The 22,681-nt window shown below is 36.5% G+C and overlaps 1 long non-coding RNA gene across 1 annotated transcript in view; it reads left to right on the top strand.

Moving 5' to 3' along the window:
* LOC144238132 (uncharacterized) overlaps positions 1-22,314 on the top strand; it is a 41,077-nt gene extending 18,763 nt beyond the window's left edge. The window contains exon 3 of the long non-coding RNA XR_013337023.1: positions 21,850-22,314. This is a non-coding gene — a long non-coding RNA (uncharacterized LOC144238132). The remainder of the gene's footprint in view (positions 1-21,849) is intronic.
* The last annotated feature ends 367 nt before the right edge of the window (positions 22,315-22,681 follow it).

The raw sequence follows: 22,681 nt of genomic DNA, 5'->3' as shown, positions 1-22,681 counted from the left end.
GTCTTTATTGGACAATAATTAAATAAAGAGCCCTGCGGATGACAAAAGAGTCCCTGCTCTAGAGGCACTTAAGGTGTGGCTTCATTGTGTAAATATGGTGGCAGTTAATATGGTGGCAGTCTTCAGCTGTTTATGACCGCTCTCCAACTTGCCATTAAAATATCCATGAAAATATGAAAAAGTTTTTTTAAAAAGCTGGCAAAATCACTGTAAACTCAAGATAAGAGAAGACCATATGCCAGATCCGGGTGGAATTTCAACTAATTGCATCAGCCATGGGGATAAATTCAAGAAGTACACTTTTGAACTGCACAACACATGCTTTAATCTCTGAACCAAAACAGGCCAGATGGACCTAGTAAGGTTAGAAAAGGCTTTGATTCACCTTCTCTGTAAGAACTTAATTCTGCAACAGTGAAGATGGACTGACTAAGAAAAACAGGTGGCCATTCTCCAACTCCAAAGGAATTAATTTTTGAGCCACATAGAGCTAAGGTCTTATCCCCTCCACATGTATTCCTATTACATTCTTTTTATTGCCATCATTCCAAACTGATAATTCCCGGAACACAGCACAGAAGGAACTACATAGAGATGAGAAGAAACTTGGTAGATAAGAGAGAACCTGTTCTGTCCCCTGAGCCTGGGCAGAGATAAGAAGAATGTTAGAAGTGCATGCTGGAAGCCATGGTCTTTCTTGTAATTCTGCTCTTCAAAATATGAATTAGATTCCCCCTTCCCCCCGCCCCATTTAGTGAGAGAATCTGACAGAGCAGAAGATCCAGGAAACTTGCACTGGATTCCTCCTTCTAACAATGATAAAATGAGTAAGGGCAAAGCTTAGCATTTATATTTAAAATTTTTAATGTTTATTCATTTTTGAGAGAGACAGAGTGTGAATGGGGAAGGGGCAGAGACAGAGGGAGACACAAGATCCGAAGCAGGCTCCAGGCTCTGAGCTGTCAGCACAGAGCCTGATGCGGGGCTCGAACCCACAAGATCATGACCTGAGCTAAAGTCAGATGCTTAACTGACTGAGCCCCCCAGGTGTCCCTTAACATTTATATTTTATGGAAACAATTTTCCAGACCCTTAGGAGAAAGTGATGGAGACCTAGAACATACCATCAATCCTTTCTGATAGCAAATCCTAACACTTCATTTGTGTCTCCCCTGACAGAAAAGCTTAAAAAGACCCACACTGAGCCCATAAAAAAAGTCCCAATAAAGAGAAGATTGTTGTGAAGACTCACAAGGAGACTTGTGACTTAAGTCTTAAGACTTAAGACTCTTAATATGATCTTCTGTAATAAGCCAATGAAAGTTTCAGAAACCTCTACTTTGTATCCTCAGAACGTTGTGATAGAAGAGTATTTCCACTTTTAAAATGGCTGTAAAAGATAGTGGTTCAGAGAAATGTACTTTTGGTTTCCACTTTTAGATATCACACAAAACTCAAAGAGAATGAGAAACAAGAGCACGTATCTTCATTTTCAACAAAGCCAGGCAACAGCTATAACTTACTAAAATTTCTAAGCAAGAACATAGTCCAGGTCTAATAGCATTATGGGACAAGCCTAGGATATGTATTCATATCTGTAAATATCACACAAAGTGCTCTAAACACAGACCTCCAAAGCAATTGGCACCCCTAACCAGTGAGCTCTGGTTTGGAATAAGGAGGATGAGAATGTTGTCTGGTAGCCACCATTTCTCTGGACTTATTTCATTGCAATGTCTTAAGCAGCAGAGAATTCAAGGGTAAGTAAGAGATAACACAGAGAAACCGTATTTGCTGGAGGATGCCTGGTGGTAAGGCAGCGGCTGGGAGACTTTGCATAGGGTGAGTTACCCAACCAGGTTAATTCCAGTAGGTTATGGAAAGTAAAGGCAAAAAGAAGTCACACACACACACGTCATAAAGAGAATTTCTAAAAGATTGAAACATAGTCTTAGTCCTTAACCCATAGGATACTTCAAAGTCTGGAAAGTTATAATATGAATGATAGGAATAGTAAGAAAATCAAAAGAAGTAACACAGGATGATTTCAAAGATATTACGGATAAACAGAGGAGAGGAATATGGAAAGAAGTTACTGATAAAATATACTCATTCTAAAAAGTTTTAATGGAGCAAATACCAATCGTGGGCAAATTCACCCCCATAAAAATAAAAATTAAAAAGCAGAAGTTTGTCTTTGAATTGCTTTTAAAGTAGTTGTCTCTAGGGGCTCAATCAGCTGTGTGTCCAACTTCAGCTCAGGTCATGATCTCATGGTTCATGAGTTCAAGCCCCATGTCAGGCTCTGTGCTGCCTGGAGCCTGCTTCAGATTCTGTGTCTTCCTCTCTCTCTGCCCCTCCCCGACTTGTACTCTGTCTCTGTCTCTCTCTCAAAAATAAATAAAACATTAAAAAATTTTTTTAAAAGATGTCTGTAAAATAAAAGGGAAGAGGGGCACCTGGGTGGCTCAGTCAGTTGAGTGGCAGACTCTTGATTTTGGCTTAGGTCATGATCTCAGGGTCTTGGGATCAAGCCTCACATTGGACTCCTCCCTGGGTGTGTAGCCTGCTTAAGATTCTCTCTCTCCCTCTCCCTCTTTTCCTCTGTCGCTCTTCCCACTACCAGTCTCTCTCTCTCTCACTCTATAAAATAAAGCAAATAAATTAAATAAGAGGGAAGATATAACAAGGGAACAGAAGGAGATTAAATTTGATCTTTTACCAGGTAAGAAATTAACAAAGAATGTTTAAAACCATTCCAGAAGTAAAGGATAACATCAAAAGCAGAAAACATTTTCAGATAAATGAGGCAAATGATAGGTTTGGGGAAAAGGAGCAAAATGAAATGAAAATTAGTACAGTGAAAGGTACGATAAAGGTTACCCATGTGGAAAACAGACATGGGAAATGCAGCATAAGAATAGTATGTATCTCCCTCTGCACCTACCATAAAAAAGAAAACTGACATAATGAGACAGAAAATAAAGATATTTGTAATGTTGCCAAAAATGTTTCTTTAAAAACCCTTTCATCTGTAGACTGTAAGGGCACACTATGCCATGGCAAAATGTTTACATAATCATCAGCAATGAGAAATAATATTCTGGGGGTGCCTGCATGGCTCAGTCCGTTAAGCATCAGATTCCTGATTTCTGCTCAGGTCACGATCTCATGGTTTTGTGAGTTCAAGCCCCACATGGGCTCTGTGCTAACAGCACAGAACCTGCTTGAAATTCTCCCTCTTTCTCTGCCCCTCCCCCCACTCGCACTCTCTCTGCCTCTCTCAAAATAAAGAAATTGTAGGTAAAAAAAAATATTCTGGTAAAATGATCAGTTTCAAAGACAGGAAAATAAGACTGACCGGTGAAAGCTAGTCATCTGTTATGGGGAAAAAAATAAGATTCATTTCAGACTTTTCCATAGCAAATTTCAAATCTAAAAATGTTATAAAATTCTCAAGAGAAGAAAATGTGATCCAAGTATTTTATACCTAGCTAATCTGATATTAAGGTATAAAACTGACAGATAAATAGTGTGAAACATGCCAAGTCTAAGATTCCTTGAGCTTGTATTAAAGACACTGATGAGAACTTTAGTCAACAGAGATATAAATGCAGACCTTACAAAAAGGGTCTGGCATGAACATTTGATTCCTTTAGCTATAAATCTTAAACTAATGCAAATATGAGGATAATGATCACAGAGCAGAATATGGACTTTATAAGCCAGATGATGTAGAAATTAAGAATCTGATTAATAAATCAGAAAAAAAGTAATCACAAATAGTAATAACCCTAAGTAGATGAGTAGGGATTAATTAGGGTTAATATCACAAGTGGATATCATAAATCTAAGAGCCGATTCTTTGATAAATATGAAAACAATAATAATAAAATAGATATAGATAAATTGATAGAAAACTAAATTAGGAAAAATGGGGATAGCACAAACTTACAAACTAATTATAATAATTACAAGGATGATTTTATCAGCGTAAAGAGGATATGTTCTAGGATTTAGACGAAATGATTAATTTTCTAGGAAATTATAAATACCCAACAGTGACCTACAAAAGAGAAAATATGAACAGATCAAATACCATGCAGGAAACAGAGAAAGATGTCAAAGAGATAATTAAAAAAAAAAAGATACGCCAACCTCCAAATGGTATTACAAGAGAACTCTACTAAGGGAAATTCTACTAAGGAGAGGATAGCTGCAGAACTATTTAAATGTTCGCTGAGGTAAGATAAAAAAAGACATCTACTAAATTCTTTTACCAACTGAGTATAACATTGATACCTAAACCCCAGGCAACAAAATGAAAACAAGAAAGTTGTTTGGAAAGGAAGATAGTCAGATGAACCTCACACTTTTTTGACACTGAACACCAGGCAACTGAACACCAGGCAACCACAAAATAGTGGAAAATGTCGTGACCCAAGAATGTGAGTCAGAAAATGTGGTCACTTAGGTGTGAAGGCAAGAGAAAAACAATCTTTTAGATATTCAATGGCTCAGAGAATATACCATCTATCCATTATGCTTGAACAATCTATTTCAAGATATTTTAGATAACTGAGGTAAATGAAATAAAGAACTGAGGAACAGGGAAAATAATTGTATAAGAAGATTGTCATTAACACCAAAACCAATTTATAAATATATATGTATATGTGTGTGTATAAAATATACATATATATAATTTTGTATGTAAATATGTGTATATATATATAAATTTATGTGTACATATATATACATGTATATGTAAATTTGATGCTGAATGTTCATCTATGAATTTATTTAATATCTTATGGCAAGAAAGAAAAATTTAAAGAGATACTTCCCACTGGAAATGGAAAAAAAATCTGTAAAACCACTGGACTGAAGAGAACACCAAGAGTACAATTATAGACTTTTGGGTTCCTGTAGGTCAATTGCAGTTTTCTAATTCAATCTCTCTATACATTGTCAAAAAAGCATACAGATCCACATGAAGAGTAAATAAAACCATTCACCACTCGGGGCTCATGGGTGGCTCAGTCAGTTAACTGTCCTAGTTCAGCTCAGGTCACGATCTCACAGTTTGTGAGTTCCCACCTCGCATGGGGCTCTGTGCTGACAGTGCGGAGCCTGGAGCCTGCTTCAGATTCTGTGTCTCCTTCTCTCACTGACTCTAACCTGCTCCTTCTGTGTCTCTCAAAAATAAAATAAATGTTAAAAATGTTTTAAAAAATACTATTCACCACTAATTTTTACAGCAAAACTAGAAGGCAGCATGTAATATGTGAAAATATTTCAAAATATTCCAAAGCCAGTTCTGGAGCCATGCTATAACAGAGAGTGCATGTGAACCCAGTATCCAAGTGAGAAACCAACATGGCAGTACACAGATAAAATCACCCCCATAAAAGAGAGTCCCCATCCGAAATGTGGAAAATACTCGGAACAGGTCTAAGGCCAACTGGATCAGAACATAACTACTGAAAGATCAAAAGGAAATAGCTTGAAGGATGAAGAAGAAATTTTGGCAGTCTTGGAGAGATATAATTTCTATGGGAGAAGAACCAACTTAGAAAGCAGAGGCATTGGAGCGCCTGGGTGGCTTAGTCGGTTAAGCGTCCGACTTTCGCTTAGGTCATGATCTCGCGGTTCGTGGGCTCGAGCCCCGCGTCGGGCTCCGTGCTGACTGCCAGCTCAGAGCCTGGAGCCTGTTTCAGAGTCTGTGACTCCCTCTCTCTCTGACCCTCCCCTGCTCACGCTGTCTCTCTCTCTCTCCTAGAAATAAATTTAAAAAATTAAAAAAAAATTAAAAAAAAAAAAAGAAAGCAGAGGCATTCTTTGGATGCTTGGAGATAAAAGGAAAGAAGCCACTTATACACAGATTTTTTTTTTATACATACAGTACAGTTCTATAAATGTAATTTCTCTTCCTGTTGGTTTTTTCTTTAGCTTACTTTATTGTAAGAATATAGCATAGAAGTCATATAACATACAAAATATGTGATAATTGACTATTTATGTTCCCAGAAAGGCTTTCAGTCAATAGTAGGCTATTAATAGTTAAATTTGGAGGATATACATGGATTTTCAACTCCAAAGAGGGTCAGCACCCCTAATCCTCATGTGGTCCAAGGGCCAATTGTATACATAATCAAATTTCCCAAAAAGAAACACAGAGCCATGGACAAGAGAACTAATATTTAAACTGTAATCCCAAGAAAAATTTCTATAAGTAGAAGAAAACTTGGGTCCATGAATTGAAAGAACTCATTGTGTCCATGGAAAAAATGGCCTTCGATGGTAAACTCTACAACATGATCTAATAAACCTATTAAACATCAAATATATAAAAGTAATCTTCTGTGTATCCACGCAAAAAGACCAATTCAGTTACAAAGAAAATAGGTCATAAAGTAAGAAAATAATGGAGGAGCAATTTTAAGAAACTAAAGGAAATGTGAGCCAATAATTTTATACGTAGGCAAGCTATCTTTTAAATATCAGTCCTATACGAGTTCGAGCCCTGCGTGGGGCTCTGTGCCAACAGCTCGGAGCCTGGAGCCTTCTTCGGATTCTGTGTCTCCCTCTCTCTGCCCCTCCCCCACTCATGCTCTGTCTCTCTCTGTCTCAAAAATAAGTAAACATTAAAAAAAATCAAGTATCAGTCCTATAGAAGAAGTCTGATACAGACAAAAACTAAGTAAATACACATGAGCTCTACCTAAAAAAATTGTGAGATACAATTGAAGCAGTGATTAGAGGAAAATGGAAAGCTCTACAGACTTATGATACTTAGCTAAATAAATGTTAATAACTGAAAATAAGCCAGTTAAATCCCCAACTCAGAACATTAGGAGGGAAAAAGAAGAAAGAAAATTTTATTTTATTATTTTTTCATTTTTTAAAAATGTATATCCAAGTTAGTTAACATATGGTGTAATAATTTCAGGAGTAGAATTTAGTGATTCATCACTTTAATATAACACCCGCTGTTCATCCTAACAAATGACCTCCTTAATGCCCATCACCCATTGAGCCCACTCCCCCACACAACACCCCACCAGCAACTCTCAGTTTGTTCCTGTATTTAAGAGTCTCTTATGGTTTGCCTCCCTCTCTGTTTTTATCTTATTTTTGCTTCCTTACCCCTGTGTTTATCTGTTTTGTTTCTTAAATTCCACATGAGTGAAATCATATATTTGTCTCTCTTTGACTGACTTCACTTAGCATAATAAACTCTAGTTCCATCGAAGTTGTTGCAAATGGCAAGATTTCATTCCTTTGGATCACCAAGTAATAATATTCCATTGTATAGATATACCACATCTTCTTTATCCATTCATCAGTCAATGGACATTTAGGCTCTTCCTATACTTTGACTATTTTCCATAGTGCTGCTACAAACACTAAGGGTATATGTGCCCCTTAAAATCAGCATTTTTGTATCCTTTGGATAAAGACCTCATAGTACAATTCCTGGGTTGTAGGGTAGTTCTGTTCATAACTTTTTGAGAACCTTCCATACTGTTTTTGAGAGTGGCCGCACCAGTTTGCATTCCCACTAGCAGGCTCTTCTTGAAAAAAAATTTTAAAATAAAGAAGTAGAAATCAATAGAATAGGAAGTAGAAATATGGTAAAACTAACTAAATAAATCAAAATATTGAATCTTGGTGAAAAATTAACAAAATAGATAAACCACTAGCTAATGTAACCCAGAAAAAGAGGAGAAAGTGTATATACATAAAATAAATGGTGGGAAATAACTTTTGAAAAAGAGTAAATTATAAAAGTCATAACAGATTGTGCTGTACAATTNAACAAATGGTGGGGGGGGGGGGAAATAACTTTTGAAAAAGAGTAAATTATAAAAGTCATAACAGATTGTGCTGTACAATTCTATGCAAATATATTTGAAAAATAAAATGAAATGGATAGCTTCCTACAAAAATACAATGTGCCAAAATTGACCTCAATAGAGATAAAAGTTTCAAGCAAATAATTTTTGACAGTAAAAACCAGTGAAATATGAAAGACACGAGAAGCATCAGATTCAGATATTTTTCTTAAAGACATTCCATCAACCTTGCTCCTGGGCCTAGATAGAGAAGGGAAATTTCCAAACTTCTTTAATGAAGCAAGTATGGCATTGATGCCCAAACCAATAAAAATATAAAAAGAAAACTTAAGAACCAGTCTCATTTTTTAATACTGATGCCAAAATTCAAAGGTAAACACCAGCAAACAGATTCCAATGGTATATTAATAAAAATACCCAGGATCAAGTGATTTATTCCCAGGTGATTGAATATGAAGAAATCTGTTAATATAGTTCATTACCTTTAATATCTAAGGAGAAATGATAAATGATTATTTCTTATAGATACTAAAAAGACCTTTGACAAAATTCAGCACCCATTGCTGATTTAAAAAAATAGTAAATTCAATAAAATACGTATTGCTTCTCATTTAACACTAAATGTGTAGAACCTATTTCTTTTTTTTTTTTATTTCTGAGAGAGAGAGAGAGAGAGAGAGAGAGACAGCGTGAGCAGGGGAGGGTCAGAGAGAGAGGGAGCCACAGACTCTGAAACAGGCTCCAGGCTCTGAAGCTGGCAGTCAGCACAGAGCCCGACGCGGGGCTCGAACCCACAAACCACGGGATCATGACCTAAGTGAAAGTCGGACGCTCAACCGACTAAGCCACCCAGGCGCCCTGTGTAGAACCTATTTCTAAAGCCATATTTTACTTCACAGGATAACTGTAGAGGTAGTTTCAGTAGGGTCAGAATAGAGTTAAAGATGCCTACTCTCTTCCATTAACAACATATTCCAGATATTAGGCTATAGATTTAGAGAAGAGAAAATGATTTCCAACCTGAAACTTGGAAATAGAAGAAGCAAATCTATATCTTTTTTTGAGAGACTATGATAAAATACCTATGAAACTCAAAGGAAAAAATGATAAAACACAAATAATAACAATAATGTAGAAAGACAAAATTAATATATGCAAATACATGGCTTTCGGGTATATAAGCAACAACGAGTTAGAAGATATAATTTTATAATGGAAGAGAAAACATTTTATATTCACTATTAAAAAATGAAATACTTAAGAATAACCTTTAAAAGAAATATGCAAATTGGTTCCAGATCTGTCATGGTGGCCTAAGGTCACTGGGTCTACCTTTCTAGCTGATTACGACTAAAAACCCTAGATAAATACAAAAATGCACCACCTCTGGCCTCTAAAATAAACAACAGCAAGCAGATTGTGGAGGAAAATTAAACCTTAAAGAAGGGCCCACATAAGTGAGTTTCTCAGTTTGCTTTTTGTCTTGTAACGGGCTTTGCCCTGAGTGCAGACCTGAGTTGCAAAACTGTGGGGTGGTGAGGGCAGAACACCAAACCACCATAATAGCCCTATTTTTCTGGTCAGAGGAAGCAGGGAAGATACCCTGGAGGCTGGAGCATGAGGAAGGAACATCCTAGATCAGAAAGGGATCCCTAATTATGCATATCAAGCTGCAGATCTTAGGCTCACTCCTGAATTGTGCAAGTGTGGGATAAACCCAAGCCAGCATAGCAGTGCCTTAGAGAACCCAGCTTACATGTGAGCCATAACCATGGGAAAGTGAAACAGTACTTGAGTCTGGACCTGTACGGTTAAGAACCTATATGGTTCTTAAATCATTACATTCACCAGAGGGTTATAACATGTCTCAGGGTCTCCACAACTAACATTCCACAATTTATAAAATACAATCATAAATTTCAGGAGAGAAGACAACAAATGCTAACCATAAAATGACTTGGAGTTTAAAATATGAAAGAAAAAAGTTTTTAAATCAGCTATTATAACTCTACTCTATAAAACCATGGAAAATGCACTTGAAAGCAACGGAAAGAAGCTCATTTAACCCCCAACAGGATATAAAAGCAAAAGGAAAAATAGCATGACTAAACATAGCATAATAAAAAAAAAAACAAGGAATATACTGAAAAAAACAAGAAATATAAAGACATATAAACAGTTTTGAAAGCACCTAAAAAATTATGCATTATATTGACTTTTACTTCTTGCCACATGTAAAAATAACTGAAAAGGGATTATAGACCTAAACATAAAAATTAAAATTATAAAACTTTAGAAGAGGGGCACCTGGTTGGCTCAGTCAGTTAGGCATCTGGCTCTTGATCTCAGTTCATGTCATGATTTTGTGATTCATGAGTTTGAGCCCTTCATCTGGCTCTGCACATCCGTCGGTGTAGAGCCTGCTTGGGATTCTCTCTCTCCCTCTCTCCCTGCCCCTCTCCTGCTTGTATGTATGCTCTCTCTCTCAAGGTAAATAAAAAAAACATTTAAAAAATTAAGAGGGACGAAAAGGCAAGCCACACCTGGAGATATCTTCAGAATACATACATCAGACAAAGGACTTATATCCAGAATACATAAAAAAACCATACAACTTAATAACAGAAACACAAAGGACCTTCATCATCACCACCTACCAGCACCACCAAATGGGCAAAAGATTTGAATGGTCACTAGAAATGAAGATATACCAAAGTGGATAAAGATATAAGGACATGAAAAGATGATCATTATTAGTCATCATGAAAATTAAACAGATTCTACTACACACCCCTTAGAATGACTAAAATTAACAAAACTTCACCAGATCAAGAGTTGGTGAGGATTTGAAGAAAGTAGAATTCTCATATACTGCTGATGACAGTGTAAAACAGTAAAATCATTTTGGGAAATGTTTTGGCAATTTAAGAAGAAGCTACTACACACCTAGCAAAATACCTAGCCATTCCTCCCCTAAGAATTGACTGAAGAAAGGAAGGAAGGAAGGAAGGAAGGAAGGAAGGAAGGAAGGGAGGGAGGGACAGAGAAAGGAAAGAAGAAAGAAAGAAAGAAAGAAAGAAAGAAAGAAAGAAAGAAAGAAAGGAAGGAAGGAAGGAAGGAAGGAAGGAAGGAAGGAAGGAAGGAAGGAAGGAAAAAGAAAGAAAGAAAGAAGAAAGAAGAAAGAAAGAAAGAAAGAAAGAAAGAAAGAAAGAAAGAAAGAAAGACGGAAAAAGACCTGTTCACACAAAGTCTTACATATTTTTGTTTATAGCAGCTTTATTGGCAATAGTCAATAACTGAAAACAACCCAAATGTTGATCAGCAGGTGAGTGGCTAAACAAATTGTGGTATATCTAAACAATGGAATGCTACCCTGTAATAAAAAATAACAAAACTATTGATACAACATGGGTGAATCTCAAAATTATGTGAAAGAAGTCATACCAAGGGCGCTTGGGTGTCTCAGTCGGTTAAGTGTCCAACTTCTGCTCAGGTAATGACCTCACAGCTTGTGGGTTCGAGCCCCACGTCGGGCTCTGTGCTGACTGCTCAGAGCCTGGAGCCTGTATCGGATTCTGTGTCTCCCTCTCTCTCTGATCCTCCCCTACTCATGTTGTCTCTCTCTCTCAGAAATAAATTTTAAAAAATTAAAAAAATTTTTTTAAGTCTCTTTAAAACAAAAAGTTATGCCAGAAAAAGAAGTACCACCTATATGAATAAAATTGAAAATTTGTAGACGTCTCATCTCTGGCCTGACATGTAAAGAGTTTGGAAGTTGTCACCCTATGCTTATAATCAGGAAAAAGCTAAACAAACTGAAAAACAATTACTCTTCTTAGATTCATCAGAATTGGCTTTACAAGGCAAACCACAGCCTTGGAAACAGGTCAGAATACAGGAAATCACAGCTTCGTGAGATCAGCAGCCACTGCTTGGAGCTTGTCAAGAACAATCAAAGGGTAATTGACGAATTGCTGGAGACAGAGCATGGACTAATATGAGAAATAAATACTCCTGGGTGCCCAGAACCGCTAGGTTTGCAGGTTGAAGATCAGAGAAAACTCCCTGCATTCTTTTGGCAAGGGGATGGGATAAGCAGCTATTTTAGATAAGTCCAGAGTTCTCTGCTCTCCTTAACAATGGCCTGCCCTCGAAGATATGAACAGACACTTCTCCAAAGAGGACATCCAGATGGCCAACAGACACATGAAACGATGCTCAGCATCCCTCCTCATCAGGGAAATACAAATCAAAACCACAGTGAGATACCACCTCACGCCAGTCAGAGTGGCTAAAATGAGCACATCAGAGAACTCTAGATGCTGGCGAGGATGTGGAGAAACAGGCACCCTCCTACACTGTTGGTGGGAATGCAAACTGGTACAGCCCCTCTGGAAAACAGTGTGGAGGTTCCTCAGGAAACTAACAATAGAACTCCCCTATGACCCAGCAATAGCACTGCTAGGAATTTACCCAAGGGATACAGAAATGCTGATGCATAGGAGCACATGTACCCCAATGTTCATAGCAGCACTCTCCACAATAGCTAAAACATGGAAAGAGCCTAAGTGTCCATCAACAGACGAATGGATCAAGAAGATGTGGTTTATCTATACCATGGAATACTACATGGCAATGAGAAACAATGAAATCTGGCCATGTGTAGCAACATGGATGGACCTTGAGGGTGTTATGCTGAGCGAAATAAGTCAGGCAGAGAAGGACAAATATCATATGTTTGCACGTATAGGAGGATTAGGAGGAACTTGACGGAGGAACAAGGGGGAGAAGAAGGGCGGAAATGGTGGGGGAAAGGGAGAGAGGCAAACCATGAGAGACTCTTGAATGCTGACAAAAACTGAGGACTGATGGATGTGGGGGGGAGGGGGGATGGGCATGGAGGAGGACACTTGTGGGGATGAGCACTGAGTGTTATGTGGAAACTAATTTGACAATAAACTATTTGTAAAAAATAAAAATAAATAAAGAAAAAATAATAAAGAAAAAAACAAAAACAAAATAAAACAAAAAACAATGGCCTGCCCTCAAGGGAAACTATTTTACCAGAGCTTAACTTACTTGGGCTCTACTTGAGTCTAACTAATCTGGGGAAAGGACCAAGACAGAATCAAAAGGAAATGTTAAAATCACACATACTGTTACAGAGATGAAGAATGCCTTTGATGGCCTTATCATTAGACCAGACAAGGTTATAGTAAGAATCAGTGATCTTTTATTCAGTGAAATTGTCTTTCAAGATTTAAGGAGACAAAAAGACTTTTCAGGCAAATGAAAACTGAGAGAACTTGTCATTAGCAGACCTGCCTCGGAGGAAATGTTAAAAGAAATTCTTCAGAGAGAAGGAAAATGAAATAGGTCAGAAACCCAGATCTGCATAAACAAAAGAACATTAGAGAAAGAATAAATTAAGGTAAAATAAACTATTCTATTTCTATTCATCTTAATTGATTTACCAAATAATGGTTTTCCAAAAAAATAATAACTGTATACTGGCTGAGAAGAGCTTATTGATAAATGAAATGAGTGACAGCAACGTAATAGGGGACAGAAGGGAGAAGTCAGGAATATTCTAAGGTACCTGCATTACCCAGGAAGTGGTGTAGTTATTGCAAAGGGAACCTTGTGTTTCTGCTGTGTTTGTGTTCATCTGTAATAAAAAGCTAATTATTTTAATTCAGATGTTACATGTTACAATGGATTCTATATGTTGAATATAGCCATGATAAATAACTGATAAATTTGAGTTTCCTTGAATAGAGGAGGAAGATTCTCTGCAATCATCCACCTCAGGTATTTCTGAGGACTATGATCCATAATTTCTAATCTGCATGTTGTTATATGGATGAATTATAGTAATTCTGTAACAGTTTATTCTGTTACATTTCCACTAATCCTACCCCTCATTCTTGACTAACTTGAACCCTCATCTTACACAATTAAATATATATAGTTATTTATGAGTATAGGACAATATATTTTGTGATGTACCCTGATGTGATGGAAATTCTTTTCTTTAAGAAATATCTTAAGATTAAAACATTTATAACAAATAAACACAGATAAGATTTAATAAACAAAATTTTGGAGCTTCTGTAAGAATTGACACCCATTCAAATAAATGTTTGGGTAAATTACCCAATTATATCCTACAATTCTTAGTTTGTTAGCTCTAACAGGTTTGGGGTTTTTTGTTGTGGTGGCGGTGGTGTGTGTGTGTGTGTGTGTGTGTGTGTGTGTGTGTGTGTGTGTGTAGTCTTTGAAGTTTTCTATATGCAAGATTTTGTCATCTGAAAACAGGGCTCATTTTACTTCCTTTCCAATTTAGATGCTATTTAGTACTTTTTCCTGCCTAATTGCTCTGCCGAAGATTCTCAGTTGAATAGAAGTTAGTATTCTAACCTTGTTCTTTTTTTTTTTTTTAATATTTTTATTTTATTTCTAGGAGAGAGAGAGAGAGAGAGAGAGAGACAGTGTGAGCAGGGGAGGGTCAGAGAGAGAGGGAGTCACAGACTGAAACAGGCTCCAGGCTCTGAGCTGGCAGTCAGCACAGAGCCCGACGCGGGGCTCGAACCCACGAACCGTGAGATCATGACCTAAGCGAAAGTCGGACGCTTAACTGACTAAGCCACCCAGGCGCCCCTCTTACCTTAATCTTAGAGAAAGGGCTTTCATTTTTTCATTATTGAGTATGCTAGCTGTGAGCTTTTCATATATGGCCTCCTTTATTATGTTGAGGTATTTTCCTTTTATTCCTAATTTGTTGAGAGTTTTTATCATTAAAAGGTATAGAACCTTGTCAAACTCGTTTTATATATGTATTGAGATGATCATATGATTTTTTAAATCATTTATTTTGTTAATGTGGTATATCACATTAATTGATGTTTGTATGTTGAATCATCTACTCTCCCAGGGATAAATCCCATTTGGTGATGATGTGTGATCCTTTAACATACAAAAATTAGTCACATTTTTATACACTAAAAATGAATTACCTAAAAATGAAATTAGGAAAATAATCACAATAGCATCAAAAAGAATAAAATACTTGGGAATCAGCTTAAGTAAGAGGAAGAAATACTTGTATACTGAAAACTACAAAAACACTGATGAAAGAAATTGAAGAAGACACAAGCAAATGGAGAGATTTCCAGTGTTCATGAATTGGAAGACTTAATACTGTAAAGTGTTCCTACTTCCCAAAGTGATCTACAGATAAATTCAAATTCCTGTAGAAATCCCAATGCCACTTTTTACAGAAATGGGAAAAAAAAAATCCAAAGTTCATATGGAACCATGAATAGCCTAATAAGTCTTAAGAAGAACAATGAAGTTTGAGGCATTAAACTTTCTGGTTTCAAAATATATACCAAAGCTACAAAAATCAAAAGAGTATGCTACTGGCATAAAGATTGACATACAAACCAGTGGAACATAATAGAAAGCCCAGAAATAAACCCTAGCATATGCTAGAAATTGACCTTCAATAAGGATGTCAAGAATATACAATAGAGAAAGGATGATTTCTTCCAAAAGCGGTTCTGTGAAAACTGGATATCTATATGCAAAAGATTAAAATTGAAATCTTATCTTATACCATACATAAAATCAACTCAATATGGATTAAATACTTGACTTTTAAACTTGAAGCTGCAAAACCCCTAGAAGAAAACAGGGGAAACACTCTTTGACAATAGTTATTGGTTATGGCAGTGATTTCATAGATAGGACAGCCAAAAGTATGCTTTTTGGCAATGAAACCAAAAATAAACAAATGGGACTACATCAAGCTAAAAGGATTCTGCATAGCAAAGGAAAAAATCAATAGAGTGAAAAGACAGCCTAGAGAATGGGAGAAAATATTTGCAAAGCATGTATCTGTTAAGGAGTTAATCTCCAAAATATAGTTAATCTCCTACAACTCAATAGCATAAAAACTAATAACCTGATAATTTGAAGACATTTTGATATTGAAGAAGACACTTAAATGGAAAGATACTCCATCCTCATGGATTGGACCAGTCAATGTTGTTAAAATATCAATAGTACCCAAATAAATCTACATATTCAGTGCAATCCTTATCAAAATTCCAATGGCGTTTTCAAAGAAATAGAACAAATAACCCTAAAATATGTATGGAACCAAACAAAAACAAAAACCTGTATAGCCAAAGCAACCTTGATAAGAATAACAAAGCTGAAAACATCATACTTTCCGATTTCAAGCCAAACTACAGACCTATAGTAATTAAAACACTACAGTATTGACGAACAAATAGACACATAGGTCAATGAAATAGAAAAGAGAGCCTGGAAAACAAACCTATGGATATATGACCAATTAATTTATGACAGAGGTGCTCAGAATATACAATGGGGAAAGGACAGTCACTTTAATAAATGGCATTGGAGAAACTGAATAGCCACATGCAAAAAAAATAACACTAGACCACTATCTCACACCATACACAAAAATTAAGTTAACATGAAGATTTATTTTTTTAAGTTTTTTATTTATTACTTATTTTTGAGGAAGACAGAAAGAGTGTGAGCAGGGAAATGGCAGAGAGAGAGAGAGAGAGAATCTCAAGGAAGATCTGTACTATGAACACAGAGCCCAATGCGGAGCTCGAACTCACAAAACTGTGAAATCATGACCTGAGCGAAAATCAAGAGTCAGACGCTTAACCAACTGAGCCACCCGGGCTCTCCTGAATTGAAAATTTAAACATAAGACTTGAAACTATAAAACTAGAAGAAACCACAGGTGATAAATACCTTTAACAGAGGTCTTGGTGATAATTTTTAAAATCTTCCACCAAAAGCAAAAAGAACAAAAGGAAAAATGAATAAATGGGATTACATCATACCAAAAAGCTTCTTCCCAGCAATATAAACCATCAAAACAAATGAAATTTGTTTGAAATGAAAACAAATGAAAAGTCAACTTATTAAATGGGAGAAAGTATTTGCAAATCATATACCTGACAAAGAACTAATATCCAAAATATAGAAAGAACGTGTACAAGCCAACCACAAAAACAAAACAAAACAAAACAAGACAAAACAAAACAAAAAATCCCCCACAAATCCAGTTAAAACATGGACAGAAGATCTGAGTACACATTTTCCAAAGAATATGTACAGAACACCAATAGGTACATGAAAAGATTCTCAGCAGCATTAATCATCAGAGATATGCAAATCAGACCCACGATGAGATATCACTTCACACCTGTTAGAATAGCTATTAACAAAAAGATAAGAAATAAAAGTGTTGGTGAGGGTGTGAAGAAAAGGGAACCCCTGAACACTCTTTGTGGGAACGTAAACTGATGTGGCTGCTATGGAAAACAGTATGGAGATCCTCAGAAGATTAAAAAATGTAACTACCATATGATTTAGCAATTCCACTTCTGGGTATTTATCTGAAGAAAAATGAAAACACAACTTGAAAATATATTTGAACTCCCGTGTTCACTGCAGAATTATTTACAATTAAGGTATGGAAACAACCTAAGTGTCCATCAACAGATGAATAATATAGAGAAATTGTGGTATATATACACAATGGAATATTACTCAACTATAAAAAAGAATGAAATGTAGCCATTTGCAACAAATGGAGGGAACTTGAGGGCATTATGCCAAGTGGAATAAGTCAGAAAGAGAAAAACAAATACCATAAGATCACTCTTATGTGTGGAATCTAAAATAAAACAAAACAATGACAACAAAAACAAAAATAAGTCCATAGATTAAGACCACAGATTAGTGGTTGCCAGAGGAGAGGTGTGGGGAATGAAAGAAATGAGTTAAGGGGGCCAAAGAAGAAAATCAAAATGTGTTAAGGGCTTGAATAGACATTTTTCCAAAGAAGACATACAAATGAGAAATAGACATATGAAAAATATTCAATGTCACTAATCATCAGGAAAATGCAAATCAAAATTACGAGATATCATCTTGTAGATATCACCTTGCCAGGATGACTGGCATCATGAAGACAAGACATAGAGTGTTGGTGAGGATGTGGAAGAAAGAGCATCTTAGTGCACCATTGGCAGGGATGCAAAATGGTGCAGCTGCTATGGCAAACAGTATGAGGGTTACTCAAAAAATAAAAAATAGATTACCATATCATCCATTACCCCACTTCTGGATGTTTATCCAAAAGAATTGAAGTCAAGATCTCAAAATGATACTAGCACTCCTATGTTCATTTCAGCACTTATTAGTAATAGCTAATGTGTGGAGACAACCTAATTGTCCATTCACAGATGAATGGATAAAAATGTGACCTATACATATAATGGCATATTATTCACCCTTAGAAAAAGAAGGAGATTCTGAAATGTGTGCCAACATGGTAGAATCTTGAGGACATTTTGCTACGTGTGATAAGCCAGTCACAGAAAGAAAATACTACATGATTCCATTTATTTGAAGTATCTAAAATAATCCAATGCATAGAATCAAGAGTAGAATGGTGATTGCCAAGGGATAGGGGAGAGGAGAAAAGGGAATTATTAATCAACAGATGTAAAAGTTCAATTAGACAGCAAATTCTAGAGATCTACCCATACAACATTGTACCTGTAGTCAACTCTACCATATTGTACAGTTAAAATTTTGTGAAGAGATATTTCTCATGTTATGTCTTCTTGACACAGTAAAAGAAAAGAAAGTTCAAAACACTGTTCAAAACAAAAAGAGATTTTTAAGAGTTAAAAAAAACTGCTTAGGCACCCAAATTTTTGAATCTCCATATTAATAATGTCTCCCTCACAGTAACATTGACAAGATTAAATCAGATAGATGTAAAAATGATTCTTGCTACATAATCTTATGTAAAGGTGGGATAGAGAGAAAATTTGCAAGGGACTTAAAAGTCCCTGTTTTCTTTTTAGAATTTGTTTTCCCTTCAAATTTCATAGATCTTACACATTTAGGTTGAAAGAGGAAGGACCAAAGAGTTACTTCTACTCAGATTGCTGCTCACGTCTGTCCTTTGTATGAAATGGGAGGCTATGGCCTTGTACAACAACATTGTACCTCCAACTAGATAATATAAGGAGAGAAGGAGAGAATATCGTCTTAAGTAATTAAGCTATAACAGAAAATGAAGAATTAACTGATCTTCCTCTCCCTGTATTCCTGTTAGTAATCCCAATTTATTCTGGTTTTACTTTAAGCTTCCTATTAAGGGCAATACATTCTGCTTAGAGACTTCTCTATGGAGGCTATCATTTCAATGCAGAAAAATCAAACCATGAGTTTCCTGAGGGGAAGAATTATGTCTTATTCATTTTTTTCCCAGCAATTAATAACACTTAGCATATAGGAACCCCATAAATTCTTAATGTTTAGATAAGTAAATAGAAGAAAAAATATTGTGGCAAATTATACAATGAAATCTTTGATTTTTATTTTTCACTAAGAAGAAATTTATGCCTGAAACCTAAACCAGCACAGGCTTATTCAATTTAAACAGAGCTGAAGATGAGATGGTATAAATTAAGAGTAGATAAGGAATAAAGAAATGGTAATTCTTATTTGAGGAAATGGCATCACTCAGGAGTTTTGTTTTTTTCTATTCTTTATCCTTCACTTTCAATGACTATTTCAAGTTTTTCCTGCAGAGCCCCCAATGATACAGTCAGTTACAGCCTTGAGCTGTGCTAAATAAAGGAACAATTATAAATTTCATCGTGAAGGTCTCTCTGATACACCATTCTCTTGGGGAAAGGTAGATGGGAGAGAAAGGTGAGGGAAAGATCATGATCACTTTTTCTTATTGCCTCCTTTTTCTTCTTGCCCATTGTGTGTTTTGCTACCATCCATCAGAGTTATGGCAAGAACAAGCTTTACCTTAAAATAGCTGAAAGGTACCGTTGTCTATCACTTACCCACATCAACAAGTCAATTTGAAGCTCACCATCTTCTACTAGGTCAAAAGGATTGCTAATATTTTTAGAGAACATGATGGATTGCAGTGAGAATTCTAACAAAAGATGACCAAAATAAAACATCAACATCATTTTAATTTCTGAACTGGATGGAAGAAGAATGGGAAAAGCATAGATGACATTTCTCACTCAACCTTATTTGCCATTTATTTTAAAAGAGAGGAAGGAGGGCTATGGGGATAAATTTCAAGCCATCATTTAAAATTGTGGCCACAGGCACTTGTTATTGTATGTCATTGCACCATGCTACTTGATACAATTCAAAATGCATTTTTCTTTCCTTGAACTTGATTTAAGGTTGTCTGCCCAAAATTCCTCCAGGGATGCTCCCCACTGTGTCTTCATTTTTCAAGGCATGTGAAGTTGACACAAAATTTCTACAGAATTTGGTCTTGAAGTCATAGATGAAACAAAATTGGTGTTCTGTGGAATCAGTTTCCTGTTTTATGAGGCATCTCTCTGAAACTTTGATGCTTTTCCTAGCTGACTCTGGGGCTAACTAGAACCACTTGCACCCCAATTTCTACCTGTATTCAAGAGTTAGCTTCTACTTCACCACTTCACATGTACCTATTTCATTTCTAGGGCTTTAGCCCCTACCTCCATAGTATAATGGTTTATAAACTGGTGTCTATGGAACACTCAAGGGGCCAGAGGAGGTTTGAGGAGAGTACAAAGAAATTGTAAAATCTACCTCCCACCTATAATTCATCCACAAAACTTTTGCCTTTATTTGCTTTATGTGTTAAGACTAATTTATATACCATATGGGTTATGGACACCACCAGTTTAAAAAGCTGGAAAATCATTACCCAATGTAGAACAACCAAAGAAAAGCAGAATCGTAGAATTTAATGCAAAAAGAGATCTCAGAAACAGCTTAGTTCAACTCTCTGATTATATAGATGAGAAAAGTAGGTTGAGGAGAAGTGAAGAAACATGTCTGAGGGCTCATGGTGATTTGAAGACATAGATCTATTGATTTCTAATCCAGTATTCTAAGATTTTTGTTTTATAATGTCAGTGCTGTTTAAAAAATGGAGAGTGTGGAAACATTTCTAATGGCTAACCAAACTGCATGATGTTGTTAAGTACTTTAAAGATCCTATGGAGTATTAAAACAGATTAGTCCCCATTCAGTAATACCTCCATTCATCTATTCATCCATCTACCCATCCTTAGCTAAGAAAATATAGGTTAATAGTAGAAGCCTATTTCTTTTCTTTTTATTTTTTTTAATGTTTACTTATTCTTAAGAGAGAGACAGAGTGTGAGCAGGGGAGGGACAGAGAGAGAGAGAGGGAGACACAGAATCTGAAGCAGAATCCAGGCTCTGAGCTGTTGGCACAGAGCCTGATGTGGGGTTCAAACCCACAAACTCTGAGATCATGACCTGAGCCAAAGTCAGACGCTTAACTGACTGAGCCACCCAGATGCCTTTGTTTCTGATTATATTTTTTTACAGTAGAAATACTGTAATAAATTCACCCAATTCTCAAGCATTCAAAATCTGAAGACTAGAAGCATGTCTTTAAGATGTATATGAAGGTCATATATTCCAGATCCTACCTTTAAGAGACCACTGAATCAGACAGTGGACATCCATATAAGACTTCTGATCCAAGATTCCTGGGGACCCCCAAAACAATTCACATTAAATAGAGGAACTTTCTACTTATTTTTGTGCTATAAGAACCTGGATATCAGTATATCAAAGTTGAATTACATACCGATACCACTTTTTTTGTCATAAGTGACCTATGTGTCTTCAAGCCAGATATCCTCACTTCTGGGCTTGTGTTACCCTGTAGAAGAGCATAAAACATAGGAATGAAAGTGACATGCGCAAACTTTTCACTGGTTTTCTCTGCCACCTGCTATTATAGTATCACTAGCTCCTATATCAGCCCCTTAGTTTGTACGTGATATCCCACATATGTTTCAAATCATTCTTTTAGTGACCAAAAGTCATGAGCCTGTTTCTTATTCTTCTGCTTCAGATTCATTGAGGGATGTCTGCTTCCAAGGCCTCCAGTGAGTGTGGACCCATGTGACAGTGCCCTGCATCAGCCGGCAGAACCCATAGTGATTCTCTCTTACAGGGTATAGCTGCTTCCACGGGTGTCACCATCACCTCTACAGGGCCCTGATATTGCCACTTGGCATTGTCACTGCCTTTTTCAGGTACTGCGTCTTTCAAAGAGTGCCGTCAAGTGCTGCTGCTACAATATACCACTAATGTCTCAACTCACCTCTGCCACTTGCTCTGACTAGTATCGCCTTCATTAGGGCTGTTCTTGCCCTAATGAACCGTCAAGAAACCCTGGCCAAGGCTGTACGGGGATCTGGGGAAAACTGTAAAGATCTCTTCTCTGTACTTGTGTTATTTCGCTTAGTGGCATATTAAAAAGGGCTGTTCAGTTCCAAACTTTAGAGTTTTTACTGAAACAGCTGTGATGAGATAAACCTAACATAACCACGTGCACAGCTTCTTTGCTTCCCTCCTTCTGAATAGATAAAGGACAAAATCTGAGTTTGAGAAAAGCAATCAAGGAAAAAGAAGTAAAACCCCATATAAGGGATGGGGAGCAGTCCAGGTAGGATGCTTGTTGTGAATGCTCTGGGAAAAGGGTGGGGAGCTTGATAGATCAGGATGGTGCAGACAAGAGTGTTCAGATGGGAGAATTTTGTTAGGAAGCAAGAATGAGAGACTTCCAGAAATCTGGAGATGCTCCAAAATTTGGAGAGGATAGGAGGTTTTCATGCAGGTAGCTGTGAACTACGTTTCTCTACTCACATGATCCTAGAAAGATTAAAGTCTTAAATTTCAGT

Source organism: Crocuta crocuta, unplaced genomic scaffold (assembly GCF_008692635.1).
Source record: "Crocuta crocuta isolate KB4526 unplaced genomic scaffold, BGI_CrCroc_1.0 scaffold56, whole genome shotgun sequence".
NCBI classification, from domain to species: domain Eukaryota; kingdom Metazoa; phylum Chordata; class Mammalia; order Carnivora; family Hyaenidae; genus Crocuta; species Crocuta crocuta.
Note: the sequence above shows the minus strand (reverse complement) of the source record. Positions and strands in the feature narration are given on the sequence as shown.